This window comes from Melanotaenia boesemani, chromosome 24 (genome assembly GCF_017639745.1).
Source record: "Melanotaenia boesemani isolate fMelBoe1 chromosome 24, fMelBoe1.pri, whole genome shotgun sequence".
In the NCBI taxonomy this organism is placed as follows: domain Eukaryota; kingdom Metazoa; phylum Chordata; class Actinopteri; order Atheriniformes; family Melanotaeniidae; genus Melanotaenia; species Melanotaenia boesemani.
In genome coordinates this window covers 24,000,152-24,022,454 of record NC_055705.1, presented here as the reverse complement: position 1 = coordinate 24,022,454, position 22,303 = coordinate 24,000,152, and the positions used below count along the sequence as shown (strand labels likewise).

At 43.0% G+C, this 22,303-nt stretch overlaps 1 pseudogene; it reads left to right on the top strand.

The window, feature by feature from the left end:
- The first annotated feature begins 533 nt into the window (after positions 1-533).
- Positions 534-22,303, top strand: part of LOC121635526 — a 30,580-nt pseudogene continuing 8,810 nt past the window's right edge.

The following is a 22,303-nucleotide window of genomic DNA, read 5'->3' as shown; positions in this document are numbered from 1 at the left end:
TCCTAGCCTAGCCTCCTAGCCCCCCCACCCAGGTTTCCAGGTCTGACCGGATCAGGAACTCCTGATGACCTCTGGTCAGGGTCCAGCAAGATGCCATAAAAATCCATCATTTAAATAAATGAATAAATAAAAAATATCAGCTTATCAGTAGGAGCCGTACACCCATATAAAGGCTCCTCTTGGCAAAAGACAAGTTAAAAAAAGTCTTGTTTTTAGATTTTTTCCCCCGTTTTTATTTGCTTTTTTTTAAATAATTTTGATCCAACATCTAGTGTTTAAAATTTAACTTAGAAAGCGTTTTATTCTGACGATGCATTTCCGTTGATCATTAGCGGTGGTATTCTGGTGTGAATGTTCTTTCCGACCAATGTGCTGAACATTATAAATGGCTTTCCTCTGTTTAAACAGGTGACGGAGGATCATGCAGATCCTGAAAACCATGTTGTTATCCTTCCTCAGGAAACACGTATCCTTCCCAGCAGCTCCAGACATTCGCAAACAAAGCTGCATGTGTTGTTTTATTTTAGCCGATCATGTCTGAGGCACGTTTGATCTTGACTCCTTTTCCAGTGAGGTTAACTGGAACCAAGTCTGGCTGTGGAGGTGGAGGATGTGGGGCGTGCACCGTGATGGTGTCACGCTACCGGACCGAACAACCAAAGACCATCGTGTATCCTTTAAATCAGGCTGCTCAGGTCAGTCCAGCAGGGTCTCCGTGTGGCCCTGAAAACCTGCTGGCTGCATTACAGCTTTTTTCTCCACTTTTTTTACTCATGTCTTTAAATCATCTTCAGTCCCAAGTAAAAACTACCAGATATGTAATTATTCACACTTTTAAAACCTTTTACATACCAAGTGCAATTACATGTTGTTCATACTTTTGTTGGGAAAAATAATTATTTTCCAGATGTTTGGTAGCTACGTAATAATAATAACAATAATAATAATAATAATAATATTAGTAATTTTATTAGTATTATTAATATTAGATCATTTTATTAAACTAATACAGTTTTTCTTACAATCTTATTTTAATATTTAGACAATCCCAGCCAGATTGGATCCTGTGGACGGCTGGTTTCGGCCCCTGGGCCATAATGTTGGACGATCTCTATAACTGCTAGTGTCTCATCTTGAGTATTTCCAGTGGGAGGTGTGGACCTCAGAGTTTTCCTTTACTGCACCGGCAAGCCATTACTCAGCCAATGCCTGCCTCCTGCCCGCTCTGCCAGCTCCACGGCGCCGCATCACCACCGTGAGGGCATCGGCAACTCCAAGCCCAGGATCCACCCGGTGCAGGTGAGAAATATGACCAGAAGCTTCTAAATGCAGGAAGGAGACATCAGCTCTTTTTTCTTGGTCCAAATTCTTATTGGTTAACTGTTTACAGGTGGAGGTGGTTTTTTATATGCATGATTACAAAACTAAGGGTAATGATTCATCAGATCCGAGGCTCTGCCAAGCTTCTCTTCTCATGTAGGACCTTTGTCCACGGGGAACGCCAGCAGGGCGTTTTAAACCACACCTGTCTCCACCTTATTCCCCATACTGATCTCCAGCTCCACCCAGATAGTCCTCCAATTATACCTCATTTATTATTACTTTATTCAGTCCTAGGATCATTCATTCCTAGGATTACTTTATCATTCCTATATGATCATTCATTCCTAGGATTACTTTATTCATTCCTAGGATTTATCTTTACTCATTCCTAGGATTCTTTATTCATTCCTAGGGATTACTTTATTCATTCCTAGGATTACTTTACTCATTCCTAGAAAATACTTATACTCATTCCTGGGATTACTTTACTCATTCCTAGGATTACTTTACTCGTTCCTAGGATTACTTTAGTCATTCCTAGTATTACTTTACCTCATTTCTAAGGATTACTTTATATGCACTTCCTAGGATTACTTTGCTCATATCCTAGAAAAATACTTACTCGTTCCTAGGATTACTTTAGTTATTCCTAGGATTACTTTACTCGTTCCTAGATTGTTTTAGTCATTCCTAGTATTACTTACTCATTCCTAGGATTACTTTACCCATTCCTAGAATTTCTTACTCATTCCAAGGATTACTTTATTCATTCCTAGGATTTCTTTACTCGTTCCTAGGATTACTTTATTCATTCCTAGGATTACTATTTACTCGTTCCTAGGATTACTTTAGTCATTCGTAGTATTACTTTACTCATTCCTAGGATTACTTTACTCGTTCCTAGGATTACTTTAGTCATTCCTAGTATTACTTTACTCATTCCTAGGATTACTTTACCCATTCCTAGGATTTCTTTACTCATTCCAAGCATTACTTTATTCATTCCTACGATTTCTTTACTCGTTCCTAGGATTACTTTACTCATTCCTAGGATTACTTTACTCGTTCCTAGGATTACTTTAGTCATTCGTAGTATTACTTTACTCATTCCTGGGATTACTTTACCCATTCCTAGGATTTCTTTACTCGTTCCTAGGATTACTCATTCCTAGGATTACTTATTCCTAGGATTTCTTTACTCGTTCCTAGGACTACTTTACTCGTTCCTAGGATTACTTTAGTCATTCCTAGTATTACTTTACTCATTCCTAGGATTACTTATTCCTAGGATTTCTTTACTCATTCCTAGGATTACTTTACTCGTTCCTAGGATTACTTTATTCATTCCTAGGATTTCTTTACTCGTTCCTAGACTTACTGTAGTCATTCCTAGTATTACTTTACTCATTCCTAGGGTTACTTATTCCTAGGATTTCTTTACTCATTCCTAGGATTACTTTACTCGTTCCTAGGATTACTTTATTCATTCCTAGGATTTCTTTACTCGTTCCTAGACTTACTTTATTCATTCCTAGGAATACTTTATTCATTCCTAGGATTTCTTTACTCATTCCTAGGATTACTTTACTCTTTCCTAGGATTACTTTATTCATTCCTAGGATTTCTTTACTCATTCCTAGGATTACTTTATTCATTCCTAGGATTACTTTATTCATTCCTAGAATTACTTTACTCATTCCTAGGATTTCTTTACTCGTTCCTAGGATTACTTTACTCGTTCCTAGACTTACTTTATTCATTCCTAGGATTTCTTTACTCATTCCTAGGATTATTTTATTCATTCCTAGGATTACTTATTCCTAGGATTTCTTTACTCGTTCCTAGGACTACTTTACTCGTTCCTAGGATTACTTTACTCATTCCTAGGATTACTTTAGTCATTCCTAGTATTACTTTACTCATTCCTAGGATTACTTATTCCTAGGATTTCTTTACTCATTCCTAGGATTACTTTAACTCGTTCCTAGGATTACTTATTCAGTCCTAGGATTACTTTCTGATTCCTAGGATTACTTTATTCATTCCTGGGATTACTTCACTCCTTCCTAGGATTACTTTATTCATTCCTAGGATTTCTTTACTCATTCCTAGGGTTACTGTAGTCATTCCTAGTATTACTTTACTCATTCCTAGGGTTTACTTATTCCTAGGATTTCTTTACTCATTCCTAGGATTACTTTACTCGTTCCTAGGATTACTTTATTCAGATCCTAGGATTACTTTACTGATTCCTAGGATTACTTATTCATTCCTGGGATTACTTCACCTCCTTCCTAGGATTACTTTATTCATATCCTAGGATTTCTTTACTCATTCCTAGGATTACGTTATTCATTCCTAGGATTACTTTATTCATTCCTAGGGATTACTTTACTCATTCCTAGGATTTCCTTTATTCATTCCTAGAGATTACTCATTCCTAGATTACTTTATTATTCATATGGATCATTCATTCCCTAGGATTACTTTATTCATTCTAGGATTACTCATTCCTAGTGATTTCTTTAGTTCATTCCTAGGATTACTCATTCCTAGGATTACTTCATTAATTCCTAGGATTACTCATTCCTAGGATTACTCATTCCTAGGATTACTTTACTCATTCCTAGGATTACTTTATTGCATATCCTAAGGATTTCTTTACTCGTTCCTGGGGATTACTTTACTCATTCCTAGGTGTTACTTTACTCGTGTCCTAGGATTACTTTAGTCATTCCTAGTATTACTTACTCATTCCTAGGGATTACTATCCACTCGTATACCTAGGATTTCTTTACATCATTCCAAGGATTACTTTTACTCATTCCTAGAAATACTTACTCGTTCCTGGGATTACTGTACTCATTCCTAGGGTTACTTTACTCGTTACTAGGATTACTTTAGTCATTCCTAGTATTACTTTACTCATTCCTAGGATTTCTTTACTCATTCCTAGGATTACTTTACTCGTTCCTAGGATTACTTTATTCATTCCTAGGATTTCTTTACTCGTTCCTAGGATTACTTTATTCATTCCTAGGAATACTTTATTCATTCCTAGGATTTCTTTACTCATTCCTAGGATTACTTTACTCGTTCCTAGGATTACTTTATTCATTCCTAGGATTTCTTTACACATTCCTAGGATTTCTTTACTCATTCCAATGATTACTTCATTCATTCCTAGGATTACTTTACTCATTCCTAGGATTTCTTTACTCCTTCCTAGGATTACTTGTTCCTAGGATTACTTTACTCATTCTAGGATTACTTATTCCTAGGATTACTCTACTCATTCCTAGGATTACTTTACTCGTTCCTAGGATTACTTTACTCTTTCCTAGGATTTCTTTACTCGTTCCTAGGATTACTTTATTCATTCCTAGATTACTTTATTCATTCCTAGGATTTCTTTACTCTTTCCTAGGATTACTTTAGTCCGTTCCTAGGATTCCTTTATTCATTCCTAGGATTACTTTACTCATTCCTAGGATTACTTTACTCGTTCCTAGGATTTCTTTATTCATTCCTAGGATTACTCTTCCTATGATTAACTTCATTACATTCCTAGAATCACTCATAGTCTAGGATTACTTATTCCTAGGATTACTCTACTCATTCTAGAGATTACTTTAACTCGTTCCAGGATTTCTTACTTGTTCGTAAGGATTACTTTATTCATTCCTAGGATACTTTATACATTCCTAGGATTTCTTTACTCTTTCCTAGGATTACTTTACTCGTTCCTAGATTACTTTATTCATTCTTAGGATTACTTTATTCATTCCTAAGATTATTTTATTCATTCCTAGGATTACTTCACTCATTCCTAGGATTACTTTATTCATTCCTAGGATTACTTTACTCGTTCCTAGCATTACTTTATTCATTCCTAGGATTACTCATTCCTATGAGTACTTCATTCATTCCTAGAATTACTCATTCCTAGGATTACTTTATTCATATCCTAGGATTTCTTTATTCATTCAGAGGATTACTCATTCCTAAGATTTCTTTATTCATTCCTAGGATTACTCATTCCTAGGATTTACTTTATTCATTCCTAGGATTACTTTATTCAATTCCTAGGATTACTCATTCCTAGGATTACTTTATCATTCCTAGGATTTCTCATTTCTAGGATTACTATTACTCTTTCCTGGATTACTTGACTCATTGCTAGGATTACTTTACTCGTTCCTCGGATTACTTTACTCATTCCTAGGATTACTTTACTCATTCCTAGAATGATTACTTTACTCTTTCCTAGGATTTCTTTACTCTTCGTGAGGATTACTTTATTCATTCATAGGATTACTTTACTGGTTCCTAGGATTACTTTTACCTCATTCATAGGATTACTTTTATTCATTCCTAGGATTACTCATTCCTAGGATTACTCTATTCATTCCTAGGATTACTCATTCCTAGGATTACTTTATTCATTCCTAGAATTACTCATTCCTAGGACTACTTTATTCATTCCTAGGATTTTTCATTCCTAGGATTACTTTATTCATTCCTAGAATTACTCATTCCTAGGATTACTTTATTCATTCCTAGAATTACTCATTCCTAGGACTACTTTATTCATTCCTAGGATTTTTCATTCCTAGGATTACTTTATTCATTCCTAGAATTACTCATTCCTAGGATTATTTCACTCATTCCTAGGATTACTCATTCCTAGAATTACTCAGTCCTAGGATTACTTTACTCATCCCTGGATGAATTGGGCAGCTATCTTCTGGATTCCACTTTAAGTATTCTTTGCTTTACTTATATTTTTTGTGTCATTTCAGACAGGAAGCAGAAAGTTAAGTCCTATGAGGAAGAATTTGACGTTTTTAACTGACTCTTAGAGTTTTTTCACTAGTGATGTATTGACATCCTACCACACGAGAAAGGATCTGTTGCAGCAGATTAAATCAGAAGTTAAAACTCTGACTCCAAACCTGCTTTTAAAACTGATCAGATGTGGTTGTGTTTTTAGGAGCGAATAGCGAAGGCTCATGGTTCCCAGTGTGGTTTCTGCACCCCGGGGATGGTGATGTCCATGTATGCTCTGCTGAGGAACAAACCCTGGCCGACCATGGAGGACATCACACAGGCCCTGGCTGGTTTGTCCGACTTTATTCTGTCTGGATTGTTGAGTTTTCCTCCGTCAGGCTCGTCATGGCCATCAGAGAAATGACAGAAATAAAATTCAGCCTCTTAGCAATTATTTGAAGGAGTAAATAAATTCTCTTATGTTGCTCAAGCATTTTGCTGTGGGCAGATGGTGATAACATCACAATGTTTGATAGAAAAAAAGAAAAAAAAGCTTTTTAAAATGATCCTAACATTTGACATTTTATTAGGCAGTAATTCATTTTTTAAATAAGAGAATAATTGATATATCTTTTTTTAATCACCCCTCTTTATTTACATAAATATATTTAAAGGAAATATTATTTGTAAACATATGGAACTACATGTAATACATTTAAATATATCCCTTAACACTACTGTTTATCAATCGAACAGAGAGTCGGTCAAACAAGGTCTGTGTCAGGTACTGAGGAACCAGGGGTACTATATCAAGAAATGTGCTCCTGGAACACAAAACAGACACCACTGGACACGAGATGCGAACAAGGCAGTGTTGGAATGCTACTACTCTAGTAACGCTAGTGAGCAGGGCTACAGGAATGTGGGACATATACTTTGATACCCACATTCTGGCAAACATGGCAACGGCTATTACAGTTAGAGACTGAGGACATTTAACAAGCTAATGCTACGGCAAGGGGGAGCCAGGTAGGACATTTGAGGAGAGTTAACATCAGCATCACATTAGCATTAATATTAACATTAACATTAACATTAGAGATTGGGTACCAAGCCCCAGTGATGATGAATGAGATCAATGAGAGCGCAACTGACTCCGACTAACAAGAATGAATCAAGAACCACCAGAAAGTCTTCTAGCTGATGTGAATGGAGCGAATGTGGAATATATCGATACTTTAATACCCACATTCTACACTGACATCCCTACTGCGACCATCACTGAAACCATTGAGCTGATATTTATTCCCCTAGCCTATTTATTTTTCTATGTTAACCCATTTTTATTTATTTTATGCTTTTATTCTATTTATATTATTTTTAGGTTATTTCCCCAGTGTTTCCTCGGAGGGGGCTCTCTGCACCGGGGGCTTTCATCGGCTGCGGCTGCTATGGCTCTGTCCAGCAGGTTCTTCACGCTGGTTGGGTGGCTCCTCTGCCTCTCAATTGGCCGTGTGCCCTGGGTCAGTGTCCTGACGGTCGTGGCCTGTGAGCGGCTCCCGGTGCAGACGGCTCCCTGTGATAGTGTTTCCTTACCAGGCTCATCTGTGCTCAACCTCACATTAGTTTTTTAATATGTGCAAGTATGTGTGTGTGTATGTGTATGTGTATGCTTGCTTGTACACAAGCGGGGAGGGAGGGGGTTGTGTGTGGTGGTTGGGGTGGGGTGGGGGGGTGGGGGATTGTTTTAACCATGGAAAGCACTTTGTGCTGCATTCATGTATGAAAAGTGCTCTATAAATAAAGATTGATTGATTGATTGATTGATATACAGCATGATGTAATACCACACGCTAACCCACCAAGGCTAGAGACTGAACAATACTGGAAAAACATATGGGAGAAGAAGGCATCACATAACAGTGAAGCACAGTGGTTAAAAGAACTAAGGGTGGACCACAGCTCCCTCCCTGAACAAGGTCTAGTTACCATCACAGTGGCAGATATCCAGCAAAGACTGTCAGGTATGAAGAACTGGTCAGCACCTGGACCAGACATGATCCACACCTACTGGTTAAAGATGCTAACTTCACTCCATGAGTGCCTAGCGACACAAATGAACCAGCTGCTGAGGGATGGGACCCAGCCCACCCTGAATGGCTGACCAAGGGATGGGACCCACCCGGAATGGCTGATCAAGGGACGGATCCACCCTGAATGGCTGACCAAGGGATGGGACCCACCCGGAATGGCTGATCAAGGGACGGATCCACCCTGAATGGCTGATCAAGGGACGGATCCACCCTGAATGGCTGACCAAGGGACGGACAGTCCTGATACTGAAAGTTCCCCTGAAGGGAACAGTCCCATTTCGGCTATCGGTCGATAACCTGTTGCTCCACAACATGGAAGCTCATGTCGGGTAAGATAAGTGGGCACATGGATCAATTAATGACAGAGACACAGGAAGGCTTTGGTTAAAGGTCCCGGGTTAGTCACTCTAGACTGCAAAACCAGACAGACCAACCTCTGCACTGCCTGGATTGATTACCAGAAAGCGTCTTACTCAATACCTCATACATGGATCTTAGAATGCCGAAGCAGTACTAGATCAACACATTCTAAGAGCCTTCACTGCAAACTCAATGAGGCTGTGGCAGACCACCCTGGAGACCAGCTTCAAGCCAACTGTCTCCCATCAAATGTGGTACATACCAAGGAGATGCTCTGTCCCTGTTGCTGTTCTGCATAGGCCTGAACCCCTTCAACCAATTAATCAACAAGACTGACTATGGCTACAGACTCAGGAATGGGGCCACCATCAGTCACCTCCTCTACATGGATGACATCCAGCTGTTCGCTAAGAATGAGCGAGACATGACTCACTGATCCACACCACCAGGATCTACAGCAGGGACATCGCAGTGTCATTCAGACTGGAGAAATGTGGCCGGATGGTAACAAAGAGAGGGAAGGTAGGCCATACAGAGGGCACTGCACTCCGAGAGGGCAGAATAACAGAGGTTGGAGGAGAGCTACAAGTACCTTTGCATACCACAGGCCAAATGGCAACCATGAACAAGCCACAATGAAAGCTGCCACAGCCACAATCTGCAACGAGTAAGGCAAGTCTTGGAAGTCGGCTCAATGGCAAGAACAAGATCTGGGTAACTAAACAGCGATGCCCTGCCAGTGACCAGATACATGCTGGATAATAAGATGGCCAAAGGAGGAAGTTCAGACCACAGATGTTAAAAAATGGAAGCTGTTCACCATGCATGGAGGTTTTCACCCCTGATCCAGATTCCAGAGGCTGTACACTAAGCACCAAGGAGGGAGGCGTAGGACTAGTGAGCATCAGGGCCGCTATCCACATCAGGCAGGACCCTGGATCTACCACATCGGGCAGGACCCCGGATCTCCCACATCAGGCAGGACCCCGGATCTACCACACCGGGCAGGACCCCGGATTACCACACCGGGCAGGACCCCTGATCTACCACATCAGGCAGGACCCGGATCTACCACACCGGGCAGGACCCCAGACTACATGGTGGAGGCCAAACAACCATATATTGTGATCATGGATAAACAGCAAAGGAAAGCCGTTAGTGATGGATGTAGCCATCCCCAACCATGGAAAGATCAGGGAAAAGGAACCTGGAGAAATACCAAAGACACACAAGGAAGACTCTGGAGAAAGCCTGGAATGTGAAGGCAACAGTAGTACCAATAGTCATCGGAGCACTGGGGGCCGTGTCCCCCACCCCGGAGAGGAGGCTCCACCCAGAGACCTGGAGAAACCATCAGACATCTCCATCCAGAGAGATCAGTCCTAGGAACAGCTAGATACTGAAGGACCCTCAGATCCCAGGACTCTGGTAGAGGACCCGAGCTGGAGATTGATGGGAGGGTGGGTGAGGGAAGTATGTTAGTTTGAGGTTTCCAGCAGTGTCCTGCATGTGTCCTGTTGTTTTTCAGGTAATCTGTGTCGCTGCACCGGATATCGACCCATCGTTGACGGCTGCAGGAGCTTCTGTCAGGTACAACTTTCCTCTTTGGAGGAGAAATAACGTGGACTGCATAGAAACACTGTTGAATGTGCTTGTGCCTGATCCTCATTCCATCAGGAAAGCAGCTGCTGCCAGTCCAACGGAGACGAGAAAACCACTGAAACCAAACACGTAAGTCTTCCTCCTTCACCTGGTTGTTCTTCACCCGAGATTCAAAATTGTAGTCAAACATGCATCTCCTCCTCTTCATTTCTTCAGCGCTTCTTTTGGTTTTCTTCTTCTTCTTCATTTATAAATCCGGTTTTCATTCCCTTCCTCCTACATCATCTGCAGGAAAAACCGCGGCTGTTTGACCAGGAAGAGTTTCTTCCTCTGGACCCGACCCAGGATCTGATCTTCCCTCCAGAACTGATCGTAGGTCATCATCTTTAGCTTGTTCTTGTGGCCTCCTCCCATCAGTGTGGTAACGTTTGTTGGAAATGTTCTGCAGCTGATGGCAGAGACGGCGAACCAGCAGACGCTCACCTTCTGTGGGGAGAGGTCGACCTGGGTGTCCCCGGCCTCGCTGGAGGAGCTGGTCCAGCTGAAGATCAGACACCCGACGGCGCCGCTGGTCATGGGCAACACCAACACGGGTCTGCTGGGATCTTTCTCTGAGTCTCTAATCAGAAGTTCAAATGGGGTTTCATAGACTCATGTTTTAAAGTATAAACCAGAAATCATAAAAATAAATATTAAATATTAAATAAATATCAAAATATAGTTGAAACTTCACTTGTTTTCCTCCAGAAATCTGAAAGGATAGATTACTAGCTGTAAACATCTGGAAAATGCACTTGTACTAAACCAATATTTCTAGGTTATTATGCTGCTGTTTTACTGGTCGAACCCACTGGAGAAAAGATGTTCCTGGATGTGGAACCTGGACTAAAACCTGGATTTTTCCCGTTTCATCGTTAGATAAATGATTTTAAATTTAAAAACAACTGAAAACAAGAAGGAGTTTCAGGAGGATCAGGACTCATGTTTCTAGAAATGAGATGGATGGATAAGTCCATCCATCCCTAAATCAACCATCCATCCATCCATCCATCCATCCATCCCTCCATCCATCCATCCATCCATCCATCCATCCATCCATCCATCCATCAACCATCCATCCATTCACCATCCATCATTCCATCCATCCATCAACCATCCATGCATCCATCCATCCATCCATTAATCATCCCTCCATCCATCCATCCATCCATCCATCCATCATTCCATACATCCATCCATCAACCATCCATCCATTCACCATCCATCATTCCATCCATCCATTCACATCCATCATTCCATCCATCCATCATTCCATCCATCCATCAACCATCCATCATTCCATCCATCCATCCATCCATCCATCATCCATCCATCAACCATCCATTTATTCACCATCCATCATTCCATCCATCCATCAACCGTCCATCCATTCACATCCATCATTCCATCCATCCATGCATCCATCCATCCATCCATCCATCCATCCATCCATTAATCATCCATCCATCCATCCATCCATCCATCAACCATCCATTTATTCACCATCCATCATTCCATCCATCCATCAACCGTCCATCCATTCACATCCATCCATCATTCCATCCATCCATGCATCCATCCATCCATCCATCCATCCATCCATCCATTAATCATCCATCCAATCCATCCATCCATCCATCCATCCATCCATCCATTCACCATCCATCATTCCATCCATCCATCCATCAACCATCCATCCATTCACCATCCATCATTCCATCCATCCATCAACCATCCATGCATCCATCCATCCATCCATTAATCATCCATCCATCCATCCATCCATTCACCATCCATCCATCCATCCATCAACCATCCATCCATTCACCATCCATCATTCCATCCATCCATCAACCATCCATCCATCCATCCATCCATCCATCCATCCATCCATCCATCCATCCATCCCTCCATCCATTCCATTCCATCCATCCATCCATCCATCATTCCATCCATCCATCCATCAACCATCCATCCATTCACCATCCATCATTCCATCCATCCATTCACCATCCATCATTCCATCCATCCATCAACCATTCATGCATCCATCCATCCATCATTCCATCCATCCATCCATCCATCCATCCATCCATCCATCCATCCATCCATCCATCCATCCATCCATCCATCCATCCATCCATACCATCCATCATCCATCCAAACTCTGGTCCGTGTTTGTGTTGCAGGTCCAGACATGAAGTTTAAAGGTGTCCTCCACCCGCTGATCATCTCTCCCAGCAGAGTCCCGGAGCTGTTCGAGGTTTCTCTGACACCTCGTGGTTTGTAACCTACATCTGCTCCATCCCTGTTTTCTCTCTGAGTCTTCATCCTTTGCAGCGTCTTCTTCTTCCTGTGTGCAGGCGTTTGGGTCGGAGCGGGCTGCAGTCTGTCCGAGGTCCGCTGTCTGTTGGAGAAGCTGCTTCTTGAGTTCCCGGAGGAAGAAACCGAGCTGTTCAGAGCCCTGATCCAGCAGCTGGGGAACCTGGGAAGCCAGCAGATCCGGAACGTTGCAGTGAGGACAATCCCGGCATTATTTCCTGTTTCCTGCGTCCACCTAAACTTCCTTAAGCTTTTCCTTTCCTTCAGACTCAGCCAGGCACTACGTTAACCCTGAGCCCTCTTCAAACTTCACGCTTTGGTGACCTTCAGGTCATGGGGCCACCATGGCGCTAAGAGTGATTTCTTTCTGCCGGAAATGATTTAATATTAAATAGATGATTAGGAACTTGTTTCACACATACACACAAAAAGCCATTGCACCTCATGGTGGTAAAACTGTCTGCCTACGGTGGGAAACCAGTGGAATCTGGCAGAATCCAGTAAAAGTGTCACCAGTTTTCTTCCTAACGAAGTGCTGACAATAAGGAATGAATGGGTTTAAAGTGGAGTCATGGTGCAGTTAATCCAGGATGTTCAGTGAGGAGGAGGAGGGTATGGGTGTCAACCAGAGAAAACCTGAGATGTGGGAAAAAAGTCAAAGTAAAAAGTTTTTTTACAGTTTTTTTCAGTCACAACATTTTGAGTTTGAGAGAAAAATTATAAGAACTTTGCAGAAAAGGAGTCAGTGTGTGACGTAAACGGAGCTAAAACATCCTAATTTAATCTTCTCTTTCAGTCTCTTGGAGGGAATGTTGTCAGTGCGTACCCCAACTCAGACCTGAACCCCGTCCCTGGCTGCCGGGAATGGAAGAGTCAGCGTCGTCTCTGGCGGTGCGTCGTCTCCGGGCCTTTAAGATTCAAACATCTGTTTAAAGATGGAAAAGTGAAGGAATCTGTGTGGGTTAAGAAGCTGAAAATGAAGTGTTGTGGTGTAAATTCAACAGGAGGAAGACGAGAAGTTCCCCTGGATCAGGATTTCTTTGTGGGTTTTGGGAAAACCCTCCTGGAACCAGAAGAAGTCGTGGTCTCGGTTTTCATTCCTTTTACAAGAAAGGTACCAAGAGCTGCTGTTCATTACCAAATCTTATTTCTTTACAGTTACATTATTCAGGTTTAAAGCATCAAAACATGTTAAATTATTCTCTCTGATGGTAATAATTATTTTATTTACATTTGCTATTTATATTTAATAACCTTTTTTCCACTTTGTTTATTAAAACTACTACTGCCATGACAACTAGGCTATTATTATTATTATTATTATTATTTTTATTATTATTATTATTATTATTATTATTATTATTATTATTATTATTATTGTTGTTATTGTTAATATTATTGTTATTGTTATTGTTATTGTTATTATTATTATTATTATTATTATTATTATTATTATTATTATTGTTATTGTTATTATTATTGTTATTAGAGTAAAATGTTTGTCTGCCCCTCTTAATTTATTTCTTTAAATGTATATATGACAGGTTTCTCATTGTTATTGCCATTATTATTATTAATATAACAACTAAGAACATGATTCTGTCTTCTAGATATTATTGTTATTATTTCAACTTACATTTAAAAAAAAGGATTCTGTCGTTGCAAAATAGACCCTGGAGCGTTCATATTTCAACGGTTCGTTTGGTGCAGTGGGAACGAGCATGTGGACCAAGAAGTGGACTCTGGTCCGCTTGGAAGCCTCGCTTGACTTGCTAACGGACCAAGAAGAAAGTGACATATGTCAAACCGCGATAAAGTATGAGGAGGAAGGAGGAAGTGGTGCAGAGGATTGACGAAGACGAAGCCACCGGCGTGTGTTCAGAAAAACCCAAACGTTCTGCACACCACAGTTAAACTAGGAACCCCAAGACCAGAGTCCTGCACGGGTCCAGTTTTCCCAACCTGATCCCGCAAAAAAGAGCAAACCCATTCATCTAAGCGACTTATTGGAGCGGTGGGTTGATGCTGACGGCTGAAGGATGTTGGTCCAGGTGTGGGAAAGCAGGAAAGCCCCCTCATCCCGGATCCTGGCTGTGTTGGTTGGCTTTCTGATCTCCAACGCTCCGAGCGGAGGTCGTTCTTCCCAGTGATGGGATTTTCCTTTTTGCAGTGGTCATGTTTTCCTGTAGGACCTGTTTCTTTTCTTAACCGTTGGTCTCTTTTCAGTTTCTCTTTCGCATCCTTTGGATGTTCGTCTTTGTGTCCTGACAGGTATTTCTTAAATGATGTTGCAGTTGGTTGGTGGTTGTGGTGGATCTTCTCTGTGGGTGCGGTAGGAGTTTTCTCAGTGCGTTTTGAATGTTTTCTGCTTGTGTTGGTTTCCTGTGAATTCTTATTCTAATATCGCCATCGTCTGTGTGTGTGTGATGTTTATGTCCAAGAAGGCGATGTATCGGTTGTCATGTGTGAATTAGATTTTCTGTGTCTCTATGGTATTCAGGTGGTCTGTGGTCTGTTGCATTTGTCCAACTTTGACTTTTTCCTGTATGTCGTCTACGTTTCCTTAACGTTGGTGGGCGGTTCTCAGGTGCAGACGTTTGCTTTTTCCTCTGGAATAAAAAAGCCACACATAATAGCTGACAGGGAGTCCTCCGTGGCGAAACCTTCCTTTTGTTGGTAAATGGTGTTACGGAATTGGAAATAAGTGAATGTGGCGACGAAATGTAGAAGCTGGGAGAGAGTGCAGTGAGTTTTTTAAGAGATTCATCTGCTAACAACTCTTCATAGACTATTTGTGATGTGGCCTGAACTGGGGTCGGGATGAATAAAGACATATCGTGTGAGAATAATATTTCATCAGGGGCAGCTTTTGTAGTTTTTAGCTCCTTTGCTTATTATTGCAGTGCTGAACTGTGTTGCCCAGGAGGGGTTTCAGAATGTTGGCCAAGGCTCTGGAGAGGTTGTATGTCACTGACCCGATGCGGTCCATGATGGGACGAAGCAGAGCCCTGGGTTTGTGTATTGTACCGTAGATCCGGGGTGATGCTGGCGGTTGGTATGAGGTGGTTCTATGTCTGTTTGTCTGGTTTTTTTGGTATTTAATAGCAGTTTCAATAGCACATTGAGTTTGTTCTTTTTGGTTTCTGTTGAATCTTTTTTAGGACCTCGTACATGTTTTCGTCTTGCGACATATCCTTCATTTGCTTTTCATATTGTTCTGTGTCCAGTTCTGTCTGCCGGGAGGATTGTATTATCGGTGTTATTTTTTAGTGCATAAATGGCCGCTGCTTTTTTTTTGCTTATGTTTCTTGGTGGAAATTTGAACTGTGTTTGGAAAGATTGCAAATCCATTTGTCATTTATCGTACTGTAGAGTACTGTCTCTATTTCTTTGCTTAGGGGGAACTGATTTCTGAAACCTCCTGTTCTTGTTATGGTTTATTGATTTTGTTTGCTGTCCATTGGATGCGTTCTTTGGCCACTTGGACTGGTTCCTCTGGTGTGCCCATTTTAGCACAAGTTTCTCCAAATGACGAAGCTGTTTGACACAAGGTTGTCCCTAATTTTTCTATAGATGCTTTATTTCTTCTGTAATCAGACAGTTGTCATCAGCCTACCTGACATGTTGGACGGTAGTCTTGCGTCTTCATCAGAAGTGTCGCTGGATGGTGTGACGTCACAAGCCATCCCGTTTCTTCTCTCCTTATACTCACAGCCGCTGGGTTCCAGCTTTAGCAAACACAATATCACATTTCGTTGTTTTGCTGATGATATGCAGATTTATTTACGTCTAAAAACCAGAGCCTCTGTTCAGGCCTTAGTAGACTGCTCAGGACATTCAGTCCTGGATGGCAACTAATAGCCTGGACAAAAATAAAACTATCGTATAAAGCTAACTATAGTACTTGTTGTAGTAATTATTGTAAACCAGACTTTACAGCAGGGCTGTTGGTGATCTCAGTTCTTTTTGTGTTTCTTCTGCATGAAACCTGGTTTTATCTTTTATGCCCATTTTAAGTTTAGTAAACAAATTAGCTCGGTGGTCAGAGCATCTGAGGCGTTTGGCTAAGGTTAAGCCTCCATCCTCCTCAGCTGGATACAGCAATTCATTCTTTTATTTCTTCATGTACTGATTAGTGTAACAGCCTCTATGTAGGTCTTGACAAATTTTCTGTTAAGAGGCTCCAAAATATTAAAAATGCTGCGACTTGTTTGCTGACCACATGCCCTGTTCTTGCTTCTTTGCTTTAGGTTGTGCTATAGAAAAAAATTTGACTTGACAATCAAGGAGTCTGGGTTTCTTCTTCCTGCTTTTTCATTATTGATCAGTAGTTGGTACTATTGCCCCCTTGCGAGGGGGGCAGAACTTATGTGGGAGGTTGTCCAGGTGGTTTTGTCTGATTCAGTTAATGCAGTTTGAACACAAACAAAACCAAAGAAAGATGTGAAATTTTACGGAAATCCACACCCAGTCAAAACCGAGTCCCCCAGACTATCCTGGTGTAAATACACCTAAAAGCATCAACAGTAACCATGAGACATATTAGATTAATATAAAATAATGGAATGGTTATTAGAAAATTCATCCTTGATCTAGACCAGAACATCTGAGACTTGTCTGGAGGAAATTGCTGCTGGATGACCAGGATCACCAGTGTAGTACCTTGTTTGTCCTGCAGGGGGAGTTTGTTCGAGCTCTCCGTCATGCACCAAGGAAGGAGGCCTCGTTCGCTACCGTGACGACCGGGATGAGGGTGTGTTTCTCTGAGGGGTCCAGGGTAGTTCAGGACATCAGCATCTACTACGGGGGAATGGGTCCGACCACCGTTAGTGCCACTAAAACCTGCAAAGCTATCGTAGGAAGGTGAGATTTATTACTTCTTATCAATCTCTTTCTTCATGTTTTTAAGTCTGCTCGCCTTCTCTTCATCCTTTCTTCATCACTCTCATTTCATCTCTCAGATTTAACCCTTAAACCTCCATCAGATCTACCCGAGCTCCATCTCCTCCACCAGGAGCGGTAGCATGTAGCTCTGTGGGGTAAATGTGATGGATATTTTACCCTTTAGCTGATCTACGGAAGTTTTCCAGACATTTCTATCCCGTCCAGGAGGTTTCCAATCCAGCCACTAAATGTAGTTTTATTCAGAGACTCTATCTGGTAAATCCACAATGATCCATGATAACAGCATTATTTATCACATTTCACCATAAAAACATAACCATCACTACTATGTTGCTAAGAGACCTCTATTTAGACCTGGACATGATGATGAAGCCACTTCCTGTCAGACTTTCCACCAATCAGAGAGCTTAGATTGACGGTAACATCCAATCAGGAGCAGCCAAAGATATTTTTCTCCTGAAAGCCAAGACTTGAGAGAATAATGAGATGAGACAAGGCTTGGTCACTGTTGATCTGTGTGTTTTTTCTACAAAGTTCTTTTAGTAATAAATTCTGTTTTCTTCTTCTGGTCGGCCTTTATGCTGCTATATCTATTCATACATTCATTTTACATCATTTTACCTCCCAATCTGACAGCTGAGAAACATCATGTCTGCTTGCTGACTGGGATTTAAATGCTTTAGCTTCATGTAGTTATATATTTAAAGAAAAGCTGAAAATGGCTTAATCTTCTTCTGTTTCCATCAGACCATGGGATGAAGGGACTCTCAGCCAGGCCTACAACGTCCTCCTGGATGAGCTGGTCCTTCCTCCTTCAGCTCCTGGAGGGAAGGTTGACTTTCGTCGCTCCCTGACTCTCAGTCTTCTCTTCAAATTCAACCTGGAGGTCCTCCAGAAGCTCAAAGAAATGGTAAAACCAGTGATTTATGTAGCTTTCATCGCAATTTGTCGGGTTGATCCCACAGTCTTTTTTTTTTTTTTTTTTTTTCCAGAACGTGATCCCAGATGAGCTTCCAGAGAAGTTGTTGCCTTTACCCGGAGATATCCAGCCAAGTCTGCAGGAGTTTCAGGTCAGGAGTCATCCTTAAATTATTCCTTCAGTTAACAGCAACACTCCCAAAACCAGTCTGTGCAATCTGGTCTTCCTCAGCCTGTGTCAGACAGCCAGAGCGTCCATGACCCAGTGGGGCGTCCCATGATGCATCGCTCTGCCGTCAGCCATGCCACGGCGAAGCCATATACTGCGACGACATGCCCAGGACAGACGGAGAGCTCTTCCTGGTGCTGGTCACCAGCTCCCGAGCCCTAGCTAAGATCATGTAAGGAGAAAAGGTGGCTCTGTGAAGCCTCCAGGTCTGGCATTTCTAATCTGGTTCCTGTCCCCTAGAAACCTGGATGTGAGCGCAGCCATGCAGCTTCCTGGAGTTGTTGATGTCATCACGGCCAAAGATATTCCCGGGAAGAAGGAACGTGCAATGTTCGGTTACAGTGAGGAGCTTCTTGCTGAGAATAAGGTACGGTAAGGTATGGAATAAGGTACTTTCTGCATGATTAGACAGTTACAAGACTGGATTGAGATCTGGAGAATCTGAACTCCTTATTTGTTGTGTTCATCAAAATATTCTTTATTAATTTCAGCTGTTTGGTAAAGATGTGTTCATTATGGTGTAGTCCTAGGAATTCATGTTATAGTCATAGGAATTAGTGGCATATTTTTAGGAATTTGTGGCATGGAGAGGCAGGTTTCCCTTACCCGGACGTGGGTCACTGGGCCCCCCTTCTGTAGCCAGGCATGGAGGTAGGGCACGGAGGCGAGCACTTGGTGGCCGGCCCTTTGCCCATGGGGCTCAGTTGGGTGAGGGTGACGTGGGCCTCTCCTCCCGTGGGCTCACCACTTGCAGGAAGGGCCATAGGGGTCGGGTGCATTGTGAGCTGGGCGCCTGCCAGAGGCGGGGACCCTGGCGGTCTGATCCTCGGCTGCAAAAGCTAGCTCTAGGGACGTGGAATGTCACCTCTCTGGCGGGGAAGGAGCCTGAGCTGGTGCGCGAGGTTGAGCGGTTCCGGCTAGATATAGTTGGACTCACCTCGACGCACGGCTTGGGCTCTGGAACCACTGCCCTTGAGTGGGGCTGGACCCTCTTCCATTCTGGAGTTGCTCCCGGTGAGAGGCGCCGAGCAGGTGTGGGCATGGGCATTGCCCCCCGACTTGGCGCCTGTATGTTGGGGGGACGGGTCCTGACTGTTGTTTGTGTTTATTCCTTCTTACCCTTTTTGGAGTCCTTGGAGGGGGTGTTGGAGAGCACTCCTTTCGGGGACTCCCTCGTTCTGCTGGGGCACTTCAATGCCCACGTGGGCAATGGCAGTGAGACCTGAAGGGGCGTGATTGGAGGACACTCTAGGCCGCAGTTCGATGATCGACTTTGTAGTCGTGTCGTCCGACTTGTGGCCGCATGTTCTGGACACTCGGGTGAAGAGAGGGCCGGAGCTGTCAACTGATCACCACCTGGTGGTGAGTTGGCTCAGATGGTGGGGGAGGATGCTGGTCAGGCCTGGCAGACCCAAGCGTGTTGTGAGGGTCTGCTGGGAACGTCTGGCAGAGTCCCCTGATAGAAAAAGTTTTAGCTCCGTTCTCCGGCAGAGCTTCAACCATGTCCCGGGTGAGGCGGGGGACATTGAGTCCAAGTGGGCTGTGTTCCATGCCTCTATTGTCGAGGCGGCCAGCCGCAGCTGTGGCCGTAAGGTCGTTGGTTCCTGTCGTGGCGGTAACCCCCGAACTCGGTGGACACCAGCAGTAAGGGATGCCGTCAAGCTGAAGGAGTCCTATCAGGCCTATTTGGCCTGTGGGACTCCAGAGGCAGCTGATGGGTATCAGGTTATTCGTTGGTCACTAAGGCAAAAACTCGGGCATGGGAGGAGTTTGGAGAGGCCATGGAGAATGATTTCCAGATGACTTTGAGAAGATTCTGGTCCACCATCCGGCGGCTCAGGAGGGGAAAGCAGTGCTTCTTCAACACTGTGTACAGTGGGGATGGGGGCTGCTGACCTCGACTCGGGACGTTGTGAGGAGGTGGGGGGAATACTTCGAAGACCTTCTCAATCCCACCAACACGTCTTGTCGTGTTGGTGCTGGTGAATGTGGGTGGGAGAGGGAAGTCTGGGTTTCCCTGCTTAGGCAGCTGCCCCCATGACTCCGGAAAAGTGGCAGACAATGCATGGATGGATGGTCTCAGGGATTTGTGGCGTAGTTTTAGGAATTCGTGGCATAAACCTAGCTCAGGTTAAAGTCGTCTTTTCAAATGTCTACGTGACCAGATGCATGTAGTTGCTACAATGCGGTTGGCTGATTAGATGCTACTGATAAAGTGGAGGTTGGTAGTATTTCAGACACAACTATCCTCATATAAACTGAAAACCAGATCTTCTCCTTGCTGGTTGTGTGCAGGTGTCTTGCATCGGTCAGATGGTGTGTGCGGTGGTCGCCGATTCGAAGGCGCACGCCAAACGAGGAGCGGCGGCTGTGAAGATCACCTATGAAGACTTACCTGACCCCATTTTCACCATCCAGGTCTGCCATCGATTTCATTGCCCACTTATTTACTGTCAGGTGTTGATTCTGATTGGCTGCCACAGCTGACCGCAATGCTTGTGTCAGGATGCCATCGAGAAGTCGTCTTTCTATGAGCCTCTGCGAGAGATTGAGAGAGGAGATGTAGCTGGAGCTTTCTCACATGTAGATCAGATTTATGAAGGTAAACGATTTTGAAGAAGTTTCCAGCAGACAGAAGCAGAAATGTGTCTGGTTCACCTAGTTCCACCTCACCTTCTCCTCAGGTGGGATTCAAATAGGAGGCCAGGAGCATTTCTACATGGAGACCCAGAGCATGCTGGTCGTTCCGGTGGGCGAGGAAACCGAGTTTAATGTCTACATCTCCACTCAGTGGCCTACCTTAACTCAGGTACAGATGCTGCGATTCTCATGTTTATGCCCAGACCAGGGGCCTCATTTATAAAGCTGGCATAGGAACAAAAACCGGCGTAGGAACGAAAACCAGCGTAGGAACGAAAACCGGCGTAGGAACGAAAACCAGCGTAGGAAAAAAAAAAACCGGCGTAGGAACGAAAACCGGCGTACACCACATATAGTCAGCTTTGGGACTTATAAAAACCAAACTTAGCGGGAAAATATTCCTACCTCCACGCAGACTCTGACCCTCCGGTAAACGGGAAGCGGCGACACCAACGGTCCAGAATAAAACCAGGAAATGATGTGAAATGCGAGACATTTGTACACAATCCACTATGTTAGATATTAAAGCTGTTTGTAGACATGAATAAACACACGTTCCATATTAATCCTCCTAAGAGCCACGCTCGGGAAAACCAGAATTTCCAGGAAAAAGGGAGATGATGTTAATAAGAAGCTCAACCACTAAAACATGTTCTGTCATTGTGGAACAAAACTTCATGTTATAAAACCCATCCAGATAAATAAGGAGCCAGTCTGCTGCCAGCATGTAGCAGTCAGTAAAAGAACAGGCGGGAAAGTAGCTTCAGTCCTTCATTCTAGACCCAGCAGAGCGGGACCAGACTGGAGGCTGGAGGTCTAGAAGTGATGCAACGCTTAGGAAACACGTAGAGGAGGATTTATTTATTAATTCTTACACAAAGCTTTTTATTGTTTTCCTCATTTCTGTCCACACGTCTTTATCTCCTGCAACTCCTTGTCCACCTGGTTAAAAGCGGTGTCCGTTTGCACCTGCAGGACTTCCTCTGAGTCTAACTATTTAACTCTAAATAAACTGCTACCAATCTCTACGGAAGCTGGAGCTGTCATCCAATAAAAAGTGTGGGACATTATCACGTAAGAACAAAGCCTGTATGCAGATGTT